Consider the following 14,636-nt stretch of genomic DNA (forward strand, 5'->3'; position numbering starts at 1 on the left):
TGGCTCACGGGCCCAGCCGCCCCGCAGCACGTGGGATCCTCCCGGACCGGGGCGCGAACCCGCGTCCCCTGCATCGTTAGGCGGACCCTCAACCACTGCGCCACCAGGGAAGCCCTATGCTCTTCTTATAACGTGGCTCTGCCCTTAGACTACATGTTCCCCCAGAAAGAGGCTGTGTCACCCCATCAGACTGGCATTTATGAACCTGATTTTTGATGGTCACCACCCGTGGAGGTACAAGGGTGTGATATGGGCCATTTGGTCCGTGAGGCTGTCACACTGATTCTTGTGGTCAGGAGACCCTACTCCTCCCTCCCACCCTTCTCTCCCCCTCCTTTCTCCTCTGGTCCTCTCTCCCCTTCACCCATCCCTCCTTTTCCTCCTCAGGCTGCTCACTTCATTCTCCCATCCTGCTCCCAGCTTCTTCCTCTCTCCCCCAGCCTTGGGCTCCGCTTGTGGCTGAGCTCAGGGAGGGGCTACGAAATTCATTAGCCGTCACATTGCCGTGGGATTAAATCATCCTGGCCCCGTTGTGCTGCTCCGCTCCCACAGCACTCTCCTGTCCACCAGGCCCTCACTGAGCCCCAGGCGCCTCCGAGCCCTGCAGCTCCGCCAGGACTCTCCCAACCCTTCAGTGCAGCTCCAGGCTGCCTCCACTCCACCCGGTCCCTGTGACCCAGAGCTGGGCTCCTTCCTTCAACCCAAGTCCCTGGTGGGTTGGGGCGGAGGTGGCTCCAGGTCACTCCCTTTTCAGCCTCCCTCTTGCAAGCTTCACCCTCACCCTCTCGGCCCCAGTCCTGGCTTCTAAGCCCAGCGATGGGCCCCTTCTCCTGCTCCCCCCGCCCCAGCCCATCTCTGGTGCCCCTGCTGCCTCCCTATCAGTGCTCGTGTGCCTGTCATCTTCCTCCACTGCCTTGTCCCTCTCTCCTCATCTCAGGCCCCTTGCCTGATACCTTCTGCTCTCACAAAGGGTCTCAGAACTGCCTTCAGAGAATTAAGTTATTCCAGCTTCCCCTTGAGATGAAATGCTCTATGAAGTCTTACAGCGTATCCCAGCACCCTGCCCAGGCCTGGCATTCATCCCACAAATGCTTATTGAGTTCCAACTATGCGGTTGGCACTATATTAGTCTCTGAGAACACAGCTGTGAACAAAACAGACATGGTCCCTGCCCTCCTGGAGAGCTCAGTCTAGCAGGAGACACAGAAAATAACCTCAAAAAAATCACATTGTGTAACCCAAATACATATAACTTTTATTTGTCAATCATACCTCAATAGAGCTGGAAAAAAAATAAACAAACACATAAATAAATCTAAGTATATCATAAATGGTGGTTGTACTATGAAGGGGAGAAAAAGATACAGAGTAGGCCCCTTATACATATTTATGTAATGCATGAATGATGCATTAACTCCAATTTTTTATTCCCCCTTTTCTTGGCCCTACTTGCTTCCAAGAATGAAGGCTGATCTGGTCTATACCACCTAAAAATATCCTTAATTATATCCTAAATTAATCTTTCACTTTTTCCCCTTGTTTTTGTCTTATCATATTAATAATAATATTTTTCACACATTAAATGGCTACTATGTGCCGGGCAATATGTTAAGAACCTTCATGTATTGCCTCATTGTCATTTTTATCCCCACTTTAAATACAAAAAAAATGGAGACTCAGATTAAATAACCTGTCAAAAGCCACACAGCTACCAGCCATAGATCTGTGTCTTACACTTCTTCATTGCCCCATAGGCAGGGGTACACAAGATCCCACAAAAGGAGTTGGGTAACCAAGCTGGTGGGGAAGAACGGACCTGAAAGCGTAACTCTGCCTCCGGGCCCCTGCTGAATCCAGCAAGAGTGGGGTTGGAACCCTTCCTGCCCCTTGGAGGGCTCCAGGCCTGGTGCTCTCACACATCTCTCTGTACCTGTTAGGAATGGAAATCAGCTACCACCCTGCAAGAGCTGGTTGTTCAGCCTTTACTAGCACACCACTGGGCTTGCCCACAAAATATGTCCAGAATCTGATCGCTTCTCACTACCCTGACAGCCAGCACTGTGGCCCCAGCCACCACGATCTCCTTACCCAGATTATCACACTGGTGTTTTAAAAGCTCTTTCTGCTTCATTCCTTGCTTCTCTTCAACTGATCCTCAACACTGCAGCAAGAATGACCCTGTCACTCCAATGGCTTCCAGTCTCACTCCAAGTGAGACCCAAAGCCCTAGGTACTTTGGCTTTCTCCTCCTCACTCCTCTTACCTGTTACCTCTCTCACCTCTAATACTACTATCCACACCTCTCCCAGCCACTCTTGCCCCCTTCCTGTTTCTCAGCCACTCTGGTACTCTCCTTGGGCCTCAGGGCCTTTGTACGTGTTATTCCCTCTTTCTGCCTGTTCTCCCTGCAGATATCTACATAACTCCCTCACCCCTCAACTTCAAGTCTTTATCACATTTCATCTTCTCAGTGGCTGTCTCTGGCCACCCTGTCTGAAATTGAAATACCTGCACAAAACTTTGTAAGTCCCTTTTCTGCTTTCTTCTTCCCCTTAGCAGTTGTTATTAACACATTATAAATTTTACAAATTTATCTTTATCATATGTCTCCCAATTAGAATATAACTCCATGAGTTTGGTGTTTTTTTCTGTTTTTGTTGAGATACATCCTGTATCCCTAAAACTAAGTCTGACATACAGGCATTCAGTAAATAATTCCTCACTCACTGGTTTGTGTTGACTTACATGGGTATGACCTACTGGGGCATTTGAACATTTTAATTCGATTGAGGAGGATAGGGCTTATCCCAGCCTTACTGGCATCTTAAAGGCAGTGTGCTGGCCCAAGCCTGCAAATTGGCAGCCTGAGTCGAATCCAGCCCAAGAATGTGTTTTGTTTAGCCCACTAGACTTTTTAAAAAATAATTTATTTGTTTTTGGCTACGTTGGGTCTTTGTTGCTGCTCGCAGGCTTTCTCTAGTTGTGGCGAGTGGGGGCTGCTCTTTGTTGTGGGCTTCTCATTGTGGTGGCTTCTTCTCTTGTTGTGGAGCACGGGCTCTAGGCACACGGGCTTCAGTAGTTGTGGCTTGCAGGCTCTAGAGCGCAGGCTCAGTAGTTGTGGTGCACGGGCTTAGCTGCTCCGCGGCATGTGGGATCTTCCCGGACCAGGGCTCGAACCCATGTCCCCTGCATTGGTAGGTGGATTCTTAACCACTGCGCCAGCAGAGAAGCCTGCTAGACATTTTAAACTAAATAAGATTAGCTGCCAACATAAAAAAATGGGAAATTTCACATTTTAAACATCCAGATTTCCAGCTTCTCCGGAAAAAAACCAAAGATCCTGTAATCCTGAGGCTGCATTCCCACCTGGCAACGATCAGCAGGCACGGAGCAGAGCCTGCTCTGCAGTCTCTACGCCGCTCCCCACCAGCGTCACCTGCTCACATATGCATCTGGAACCTGCCTGGTCTCCTGGATTAGGTTTGTGTCTGTTCAACGGTGAGGTTAGTAGCAAGACCCCTAGATTGGAGACAGGGGCTCTGAGTTTCAGTTCTTCACTTGTAAATGGAGATAATAACAATATCTACCTGAGAGGACAGTTACGAGACTTAGTGAGGCAACATCTGTGTTGAAGAGACTGGGTGAGCTGCAAAGCCCAGGACGCCCTGAAGGGATCAGCACTCATGCTACAGCTGATGGGTCTCTGTCCAGGTCTCTCCTGTCTGAGGATCCCACCCAAAGCTTCTATGTGACATCATTCTGCCTTTTCAGATAGCATCTGGCTCCCGTGCAGAGCAAGGTCCTCAACCTCCTCTCTGTCCTCAGCCTGTCCAAGGACACCTACCCAGCCACCCTCCTGGCACAGCAGCTCTACCAAGCTGCCTCAGGGGCAGAGTCCTGTGTTCTAGGACATCCCCCTCTGACAGGCTCCACTGCACTGGGCCCTGGGCAGCTGCGTCAGCAAAGCCTGGCAGGATGACACCAGGAGATAATCTATAGGATCCTGTGTAGGTTGGGTCCTGGGAGAGCCAAATGAGGACCGTGGTTCCTGCCTGCTCACAGCACCCACCAGCACTGTCAGCTGAGTCCAGAGTGGTTCGTGAATGTCTCTCTGCCCATGATCAGAAAGGGAGGAGTGTGGCGGGCGAGGGGGACACCATTCCCCCAGCCCACAGTGGGTTTGGGGTGGAAAAGCCAACTGCTATTGGGAAGCTTCAAGAATGTGTGGGAAGGCCACAGGAATGCCAGGGGAGGGGAAGTTGGAGGGACGGTAGGGACGCCAGAGTTGAGGGCTTTTTTATGCCATGTCTGTGGAGCTCAGAATCCTGGCTTTGAGTAACCAGGTGCTCATGTATTAGCTGTGTTGTCGGAGGCAAGTAACATAACTTCTCTGAGACTGGTCTCCTCTTCTGTGAAGAGGAGAGATCTTTACCTACTTTCTAGTGTTGTGAGAATCACAGGAGGTCATGGGAGAATCACATCGATTTAATTAATGAGAGGATCACATTATGAGCTCCTGCTTGTGTGGCAGACACTGTCCTAAGTGCTTTACACTAACTCATCCACTCCTCACACCAGCCCTATGACTAGGTGCTATTTTTATACCCATTTTAGGGATGAGGAAACTGAGGTACAGCAAGGTTAAGGACATTGCCTGTGAATTTACAGCTAATAAGTTGCAAAGCTGGAATTTGAACCCAAGGGGTCTAGGTCTGGAATTCAAGACCATTTTAAACTCTTGTTGTGTTACATCTCTAAAAAACTGTGCTGGGACAACTCTAAAATCTACGTTAAAATGTAAGGGCAAATTGTTCACTCAAATAACTGGATGTTATTTTACTGGGAGGGTTTTAATTTTTTAAGACTTGTTGGTAAGCAGAATAGTCAAGCTGTTTACTCTTGAGCTCCCAGTGGGGTGCTAGCTCCTATGGGAGGTCTGTGATGTCTGAGGGGCTCATGGCTCCCTGGGGAAACTGGGACTAGCAGCCTGGGAAGAGAGAAGTGTTATGAGGGAAAGCTCTGGGGTTGAGTTGGGAGTGGATGCCTGAGAGAGGACACAGTGTGCAATTTCTGGGAAGGCTTCTGGAGGGTTAGGGTTAAGGTGGTCCCTGAAGAGCAGGACCTTGAAAAACGGGATGAGAACAGGGTTGGGTCACCCCAGTGCCATGGTTGTGGTGTGACTGAGGTCCTGCCAGCCACCCTTCTGCGTTGTTTTCTGAATCCTACTTGCCCTTTCTGGCTGGGAGTGGTCCTCCCATCACTTCCGTGGTAAGGAGCAGAATTCTGTGATCTCAAAGGCCTTGTTCAGCTTGCAGGTGGCTGTGAATGGACACAGAGGCCTGCCTCTGATTTAAACTTCATGATTTAAACTATACTCCCAAGGGAGCAAATGGCAGCTAGAGACTGGGCCTTGGGGCTAACGGCCATGAAAAGGAGGAGGCAGGAGACAGGAATGCTGCCCTCCCTCCCCTGGTGGCCGTCTTAGTCTGCCCTGTGCCAAGCCCCTCATGTTTGGGAAGAGGCAGACTCAGCCTGGGCTGTGTTGGGGCTTCTTGGGTGAGTTTTTGGCAGCCCTGGTCTGGTTCTACCACCACCTGAGTAGTTCTCTTTTCCAGAAAATCATCACATCCCTTCCCGGATTCTCTCTTTCTCCCCTCCCTGGACATGATCAGAACAGAGTGAGACGTTTGTTGCCCCTGTAAAAAGTCATGTTTATGAAATAAATCATATTCAGATTTCTCTAAACCAATCAGCTTTCTAGAAAGTATGATTCACTTGTTCACTCATTCACAAATATTTCTTCATCTCTAAAGGGGATCAATGATGTAACTCATGGGAAAATTGTAGGTGCTGAATGGCAGTACATGGAGATCCCTAGAATGGTACCTGGCACCCGGTAGGCCAGTGTTGAGATTGGCTCATTCTACTGTGCTCTGTCACTGTTCTAAGTGCCACGGGGATTGGGGAAGTGGCTGAGACAAGATCCCTGCTCTCAAGGAGTTCATAGTCTGGTGCATCCAAGTCATATGGACCCAGAAAAAGGCCCTACAACTGTGGTTTAGCATGCAGCATGTGCCTCAGAGTCCCCTGGGGGGCCTCTCTCCTTCACAGTTTTGATTCACTGGGGAGGAAGCAAGGCTGGAGCATCCGCATTTTATTAAAAGATGCGCAGGAGATCCTGAGGCACACGCAGGGCGCGAGAGGCTGTCCTACAGTATGATGGATGCCATATGGAGGCGGGGCACTAGGGAAGGGCTGATCAGCTCTGCCTGGGTCAGGCAAGGGAGGCTTCCCAGAGGAGGTGCTGCCTGAAGGTTGCAGACAAAGAGGATGGGAACACACTTCAGTAGAAGAACCAGCATACGTTAAACTGATGGCATTTTCCAGGAACTCCAAGAGTCAGTCACTGCCCGCGAGCGTAGGTTCAGGAGATGTGGGGCTTGGGGCTCAAAGTGGGACTGCCAAGAGATGAAGCCAGAGAAACAGACAGGGGCTTGACTCTCTAGTTCAGGGATCACAGTCAGGTTCTGAAAAACCTGCCATCTCTTTCTGCAGGAAGAAAACACACGTACACACAAAATCTTGCCTAAAATTTCAAGAGGTTCATAGACACGCCCTTTCCCCCCCACCCATCCGTCCACTGACATACACGGACCGAAAACCACTGTCAAATGTGACGCATCAGAATATGGAACACAAAGGAGCCTCAGGTTTATGGAAGAAATTAAGGAGTCCACTTTTGGAGAACTTGAATTTGAGTTGTTTCAAATTTGACCTCCAAGTGGAAGGTGGGGTACTTAGGCAGATGGGTGGTTAGGTGTGGGGTTTAGTGAGAAGTGTAGGCTGGACACAGAGACTGGGTCATCTGCAGATAGGTGGTAGCTGAAGTCATGGGAGTGGCTGGGATGACCCTGGGGCGGTGTGGGGGGAGAGAAAAGCAGGGGGGGCTTGGGTGTGACTCTTATACACATGACACTTACCTTTATTACTCTAAGAACATATTAGGTAAACCAAGCCCTGATTATAAGCTATTTACATACTAGGAAATGCTAGTACAGGATGCTATACTTGGGGGGAAGGGACAAGAAGAGAACAAGATGAGTGGGGTGTGAGAGATGTAGTTGTCACTACTCCAAGTTCAGGCATGAGCTGCTTGGGAGATCATTTTGGAAAGAGTCCTTGAAGCAGATAGGATCCCACAGTTCTCTGGATGACGGGAGGGCTGCCCTGCTAGGCTTGGGGAACCAGGGAACACATGCACTGTCCTTTGGGAGTGGGAGGTGCTCAGGGACACTCCCCAGTTCTTTGGAAGGGTTTCTGAGCAGTGTCTTATTCCAATCCAGACGGCACAAGGGGACTCTCGACACCTCCCCTTGGCCATGATGCATTCCACCTGCAGAAGAAAGTGAGGCAGACCTCAGGGTCCTCCCACCCTCTCCCATCTTTAATGTATCTATATGGAAAGCCCTCCCAAAGGATGCAATTTAAAACAAACTTAGCTACAGATTTAACAATGAGTCTCCTTTTAAAGAATAAAATTGCTCAAACTGGGGACTGTCATAGGAAATACTGGACATATGGTCAACATATTAAAGAGCTGTGAGTCTTTATGCTGAGCAGGAAAACTTTCAGAACTATTAACATGTCTCCCCCTGATCCCCCTTGTTTCCATCTCCTCTTTGCCCTTCCTCTCCAAAGCTAGGGCTTTTAATTACCTCGGGCAGTGTTGTACCAGCAGAGCAAAAATCACCCTCTGCCCAGTTTTGTCCCCTTGACTAGAATATAGATTAGATACAAGACTTGGGAGAGAAATATATTAATAATATTATATATTTTTATGTAAGAAATATAAGACTCTCCTCACCCTGCTCAGCGGGACAGCTCCTAAAATTCAGAAGTATGGGGTTGGGGGAGGGGGACAAGAGAGCACAGACATTGATGAGTTTTGGAAAAGCTGACCCTGCACACATTTCTTCACTCGATGACCCCAGAGAGGGGAAAATACCAGGGAGATAAGAGGAATCCAAGAACAGGGGGTATGGGCCTCATCGAGTGGGACAGCTCCAGGCAGCAACAAGCGTGTAGAGAAATGCTGCCTGGACCGCCTAGGGAGGTAAAGGCCTTATAGAAGCTCCTGTTTCTTCCAGCACATGGTTGGAGCTCCAGAATCACTGGAGAGTGGCAGAGAACAACGGAAAGAGCCATCAGCCTGAAGGGACCATGGGGCAGAACAAAGGACATCTACTCACTATCTGAGGGTCCTATCCACCAAGACCAGGTAGGGTGGCTGAGGTCTCAGAGGAGGTTTCTTCTGCAAACAGGCCATGTTGAGAATCAGATCCAGGCACATTAGACGCCACCCTGGGGAAGGGAGGTGGTTCTTGAAGATTCTGCCAACCCAACTGAATAAAAAGTCAAAACAGAAATGGAAGGAAATGAGTCACACTTCTCACACACATGAGTTTGTGAATAATGATTCATAAAATTTAAATCATATTTATGTAAAGATTACACAAATTACATTTTAAAAACTGGGGCTTTCTGAGAAAATATAAGACAGGTGGTCACTGTACTACAAATCTAAATCTCTAGTACCTTTTAGAAGAAGAAGAAAAAATTATTCCAACCCCACTCCCTTAGAAAATAAATAAATAAACGGGAGAAAGAGGATCATTGTAGTGTTAGCAGTCATTTTCCAAACATTTCACCAAAAAAAAAAAATACCAAACAAACAAAACCAAGCAAAACTCCTGAATTTAGTCATTCATTCGTCTCAGGCAAATATGGAGGAACTAGAAGTATTAGCCACGAAGAGTGAAGTTACCAGAACAGGGCTGAGGATGGAAAGTGCTTTGCAATTTCATAGCTGTCGCCACCTTGGGTGGTGAAATGGGTCATGAACACAGTGTGTCTTGGTGTCTGCTGCTCAGGGGAGGCCAGAGGAGGCTCCAGACACAGGCTCCGTTGACCTTTATGTGTTTAACGCCCTAGCAGCCTTGATGTCTGGGACAGCTGCCTCACCCGCTCCTCTGAAGGGCGGCCTGGCGAGTCCTGTACCCACCCCTCCCCCAACACTTCGTGAGGTGGAGCCATGGAACCTCCTGCCTTCAGCGGCTTCCCACTGGGATGAGCTGCAGCCATGGACTTGGAAAATGTTCTTGCTGAGGAAGAGGGGGCCCTCTGACTGCCTGCTCCCTGTCTTGACCTCTTGGAAGGAAGAATAGGGCTTAGGCTGGCTGCAGGAGGAGGGATTTACATTAAACATCGGGGAGCATTTCCACATCATCTGGCTCATGTCCCAAGGGAAACTGGGGATTTACCTATTTGTCGGGAGTCAGGTCAGAGTGCCTGCAAGCAGGGGGTGACTCAGTTAATACCATCATTCAGTTCTGCATTTTTTCAAGTGTCTTCCACTTTCAAATACACTCACAGATACGGACATGGGCATATAGTTTTATTCTCCCAGTTCTCTAAATGGTGCTCAGTCCTCCAAAGCCAGCTCTCTCTAAGCCTTCCCTTGGGAAATTTTCTCCTACCCTGTGGAGTATGAGACTGAGGCTGGAAGGCTTGTCACTAAAGCAGAGAAATGAACAGAACAGAGAGGATGACAGCCTACCCTAAGCCCCAGGGTCTCTTGTCAAATTCAGGCCTATTTCTGAACTCATTAGCCCACCCCTCTGACCTTACCCACAGTGGAAATGGAGAACAGAAATGCCTTGGGTCGAGGTCCTTCGTGCCTATCTCCCCATCTCCCCAGATTCTTGTCTTCTAGATAAAGAACCAGGGAAGAAGTCAGTTGTGTAATAACTTATTCAGAGCTAACCAAGCAATGAGAGTCTAAATAACAATTGCTACAGCACTTATTATATGTCCTTGATGTGGTCTGTCTTATTTAATTCCTCAAATAGCCCTATGAGGTAAGGAAAATAATTCACTCCATTCTTCAGAAAAGGAAGCCAAGGCTTACAGAGGATAAGTAACTCACCTGCATAGCTGTTAAGAGGCAAGCTGGGATTTAAACCCAGGTCTATCTGACTCCAGAGCCCACAGCCTTAACTCCTAGACTCTGCCGTTTCCTAGAGGAATGCAGAGTGACGCATAACATATATATATGGGAAATAGCTGGGAAATAGCTAGACTAGTGCATGAAAAGAGGGGAGGTGGAAAACCTATTTTTAAATTATAGATAGCATCTTTTGGGAAAGGTTGAAAATTTCATTGTTGAAAATGGTGAAGCTGTTCCTACATTTGGCAAATATAGACATGGAGGTCCTGGCTGTAAAGAGCTTGTAGAAAAGGGAAGTTGGAGTAAGTGAGTTGGAAGGTTTGGAATGCACCAACGCTTCCTCTGAGTAAAGGCAGGAGCTTGTTCCCTTCTCCCTTGTCCCAGTCCAGCTCCAATTCTAGGCCCTCTAATTCCCAGACCTTCTGTTGAACAATACTCCCCACCCTGTCCAACCCCAGCAAACTCTAGGCCTAACCCACTGGCTGCCAGGAAAATGGCAGGCTGGGGCAGAGCCTGGGATGACAGCTCCAAGGGAAGCAGTCAGTGCCGCCCTGTCTCCAGAAGCCAATGGAAAGAATGATATAGACAGTAGGAGAGCCAAGCTGTTACTCGGGTGGGAAGCTGGACTCTCTGTCCAGTTAATCAGTGGGCACTTGTCCAAAGATTTGATCTGGGACCCCCCTGCAGGGTCTGAAGGGACTGGAGGAGAGGGTGTCCGTAGACATTTTGTTAAAAATTGAGCCAGGTAGCCAGCTGCCTAGGAGACAGGCCTGCCTTAAGACAGGGGCTGGCTGCTAGGCTCCTAGAGCATGTTTTGAGAGACCTGAGAGGAGGTAAGTTTTCTTGTTACAAGCCTTGAAAGTTCCAGAACGTCACTTCTGCCACATTCTATTGGTCAAGCAAGCCACTAAGGCCAACCCAGGTCTCAAAAGGAGGAGTAGTCAAGGTCTGTGGCCATCTTTAATCTACCACGCGTCCTCATTTGCCAGAAGAGCAGGTGAGGTCATAGTGTGGCACCTGACTGCTTCTAGGGCATATAGCTGTTAGACACTACATTAGTTTCCTAGTGCTGCTGTAACAAATTACCATAAGCATAGTGGCTTAAAACAACTAACTTATTCTCTTATATTTCTGGAGGCCGGAGGGCTGAAATGTGTCTTATAGGTGAAAATCAAGGTTTCAACAGAATGGTGTTTCTTCTGGGGGCTCTAGGGGAGAATTTTTTCCTTGCCTTTTGCAGTTTCTAGAGGCTGCCTGCGTTCCTTGGCTGTGGCTCCGACCTCCACAGCGGGAACACACACTCAACCTCTGCTGTCATCACACCTTCTCCCTGACTTTGACCATCTTGCCTCCCTTTCATAAGCACCTTTGTGATTAAGTTGGGCCCACCCAGATAACGAAAGATGATCTCTCCATCTCAAGATCCTTAACTTAATTCCATCTGCAAGGTCCCGTTTTCCATGTAAGGTAACATATTCACAGGCTCTGAGAATTAGGATGTGGACATCGGGGGGCCATTAATTCTGTATACAACAGATACTGAGCCTGACCTAGAACACAGGCTCCCAGCTCATGAGGTGCTTTCTGTGATAGTAGGAGAGGGCTATGTCAGTTACTTATTGCCTCAAAAATGCAGCATAGCTGACCAACCCCAAAACTCAGGCCTTCAAACTAGACGTGTTCATTTAACTCACAAGCTTGTGGGGTTCTGAGTGGTTCTCATCTTCCCTGGCCCTGCTAACATGTTCGTAGGTCAGCCCTCCTCGGCTGGGACAGCTGAGACAAATCGGTTCCTTTCTGCATGTCTCGTATCCTCCGTGGGCTAGCTCAGACTTATGTTCACGGCAAGGGCAGAAGTGCAAGAGCCCCAGGAGAAACATGCAAGTGCCTTATAAAGCCTCTGTTGGATTCACGTCTGCTGACAACCTGTTAGTCAAGGCAAGCCATGTGGTTGGGGCCAGGGTCAGGGTAGGGAGGACACCAAAGATTTCACGGCAAAGGATGTGGACACAGAGAGCAGTGAACAATTTGGACTCTGAATTAATTTCCCTCCCCAGTGACATGGTTGTTTCAGTTCCAAGTGCCACTGAATACAAAGTCCACACATGAGCATTTGTTTTGGGCTCACAAGGGCCAGAGACGTGGTCGCACTCTATTATCCCAACGTGGCTACATCTGTTTATTTATCCCATCCCATGAGCTCTCCTTACCAGCTGACTAGAACCCAGTGAGAGGCAGGTTTTATGTTCCCTCCCCGCTTGAATCAGCAGGGTCTTGGGATTGCCCTGAACCACAGAACACAGCAGAAGTGATGCCGTGTGACTTCTAAAGATTAGGTCACAAAAAGCTTCAGCTTCTGCCTGGTTCACTCTGCCTCAAGATGTTTGCCTTTGGAACCCAGTAGCCATGTTGTAAGGAAGCCCAGGCTACATGAAGATGTCCCCTTGAAGAGGAACTAAGGCCTTCCCCCAACAGCCAGCACCAATTGGCCAGCCATGTGAATAGGCAACCTTGGAAGGGGATCCTCCAGACCCAATCACACCTTTAGGAACTGCAGCCTTGGCTGACATTGTGACCACAACCTCATGAGAGCTGAGTCAGAACTACCCAGCCAAGCCACTCTCAGATTCCTGATCTGTAGAAACAATGAAAGGTAATAAACGATCGTTGTTGTTTTAAGTCACTAATATTTGAGATGATTTGTTATGCAGCATTAGCTAACCACTACAGACATGTTCATGAGGCTTAGGACAGAATGAGAATAAACATGGTCTGAGACCTTAAGGAACCTACAGTCTCCAGGTGACCAAGCAGACACTAATGGAATCAACAATGTATATGTCTTAGTCCATTTGGACTGCTATAACAGAGCACTATAGACTGGGTGGCTCATAAATAAGAATTTATCTCTCATCTTTCTGGAGGCTGGGAAGTCCAACGTCAAGTTACCAGCAGATCTGGTATCTGATAAAAGCCCACTTCCTGACTCACACACAGCTGTCTTCTCACTGTGTCCTCACATGGCAGAAGGGGCAAGGGAGCCCTCTGGGGTCTCTTTTATAGAGACACTAATCTATTCATGAAGGCTCTACCTTTGTGACCTAATCACCTCCCAAATGCCCCACCTCTAAATACCATCACATTGGCAATTACGATTTCAACATATGACTTGGGGCAGGGGGCACAAACTTTCAGTCTATAGCAATATACAAAGTATTTAATACAGTCAGGATATATTAGGGTCGCCAAGAGAAAATGTGGGTCAGAGATATGGTGACCATATTTTTCCAACTCAGAATTGGGACAATTGACTAACGGTAACCCATTGTAGCTTAGAATTGGAACAGAATATTTAGATCGGGGCTGACCAGAATAGTCAGGTTGGTATGGTCCCTTTGTCCAGCAATTGTCCTGCCCAGCTGTGGCTCGGTGTGATCTGTAAGGGCTATCTGTAGTGACAGCTACTGTGATGGGGAAAAAGTGATGACCGCATGAATATTTCCAACCTTCACCCTTTCCCCTGCCCAGGAGAGAGGGCTTTACCCAGTCATCTTCTTCCCCTCCCCTCTCTCCAGGGGTGGTCTCTGTGTTTGGGGCTTTTGTGTTACAGAATCAAGAGGAGAGTGGAGATAAGACGAAGAGCTGGAAAAGGAGTTTGGGAGGTAGGAATTTTGGAAAGGAGAGCTACAGGATCAGATTTGGTATATAGAGAAATAAATGGGAGAGGGGAAACAGGATTTTGAGAAGTATTGTTTTGAGAATACTACAAATAACTTGAGTTATTTTGAAACACTTTTTGGTTGTCAGACTGAGTTTATTGATGGCAACCGCTTTGAGCATGGACCATGTGGGTGACAACTCTCTGGGAGCTGCGCTGTGATTTCACAGCAGAGCAGGAATGGGGTGTGGTGAGTGTTTCTATGTGTAGGAGACGGTTGGGTCAGTGACTGTGAGGGGAAGAGGCTCAAAGCCAAAGAAATGTTCATCTATTCCAGGCTTAGAAGTCTGTGTGACTTATGGCCTGGGGAATTTAGGCTGCCCCAGGCCCAGCTGTGTCCAGATATGTGAAAGGAGCTCAAAGACTCTCGGGGCTTTTAGAGACCTGTCAGCAGAGGCTTGGCCAGAGCTTGACTGTCTGTCTCTCAAAACAGAGGGAGCTGGGCTGGGGGGAGAAGGAGGAGCTTTGCTGGGCCCCCAGTTAGGAGCTCAGAAGTAAAGATGGGGAAAAATTGTCCTGAGAGTAAGGGTGTGTGTGTAAAGAGCTGCCTCAATTTCCTGGAATTTCTCAAAGGATTGTGAGTTCCCCAAGGGAAGGGCTGGTTCTTAGTCGTGTTTGTTCCTCAGACTTAACACCATGCCCGACAGGTTGTAACTGCTCTATAAATAATGTTAGAGGCAGGAAGGGAAGGAAGGAAGGTTGGTTGATTCTGTGACCTCCCTTCAAAATTAATTGGCTACCTAATTAAGACATGACACTGTTCTCACTGAAATCTAATTTCCCCTGGAGGCAGAGTTGTTGTAGAAGACCTCGATGTCAGTCCTAATTTTCCAGAGTTCTGGAGTTCCTTTTGTCTGCTCTGATCCAGCCACGCCTCCTCTCACAGTGAAGATAGAGTGATGGGGAAGCCAT

The 14,636-nt window shown here is 48.3% G+C and overlaps 1 long non-coding RNA gene across 1 annotated transcript in view; it reads right to left on the minus strand.

Moving 5' to 3' along the window:
• Positions 1–6,728: 6,728 nt before the first annotated feature.
• The window catches only part of LOC116752893, a 90,978-nt gene continuing 83,070 nt past the window's right edge, over positions 6,729–14,636 (minus strand). Inside the window, exons 5-6 of the long non-coding RNA XR_004349638.1 lie at positions 8,250–8,402; positions 6,729–7,393 (exon numbers count right to left, since the gene is read on the minus strand). This is a non-coding gene — a long non-coding RNA (uncharacterized LOC116752893). The remainder of the gene's footprint in view (positions 7,394–8,249; positions 8,403–14,636) is intronic.

The sequence above is a fragment of the Phocoena sinus genome, chromosome 1 (genome assembly GCF_008692025.1).
Source record: "Phocoena sinus isolate mPhoSin1 chromosome 1, mPhoSin1.pri, whole genome shotgun sequence".
In the NCBI taxonomy this organism is placed as follows: domain Eukaryota; kingdom Metazoa; phylum Chordata; class Mammalia; order Artiodactyla; family Phocoenidae; genus Phocoena; species Phocoena sinus.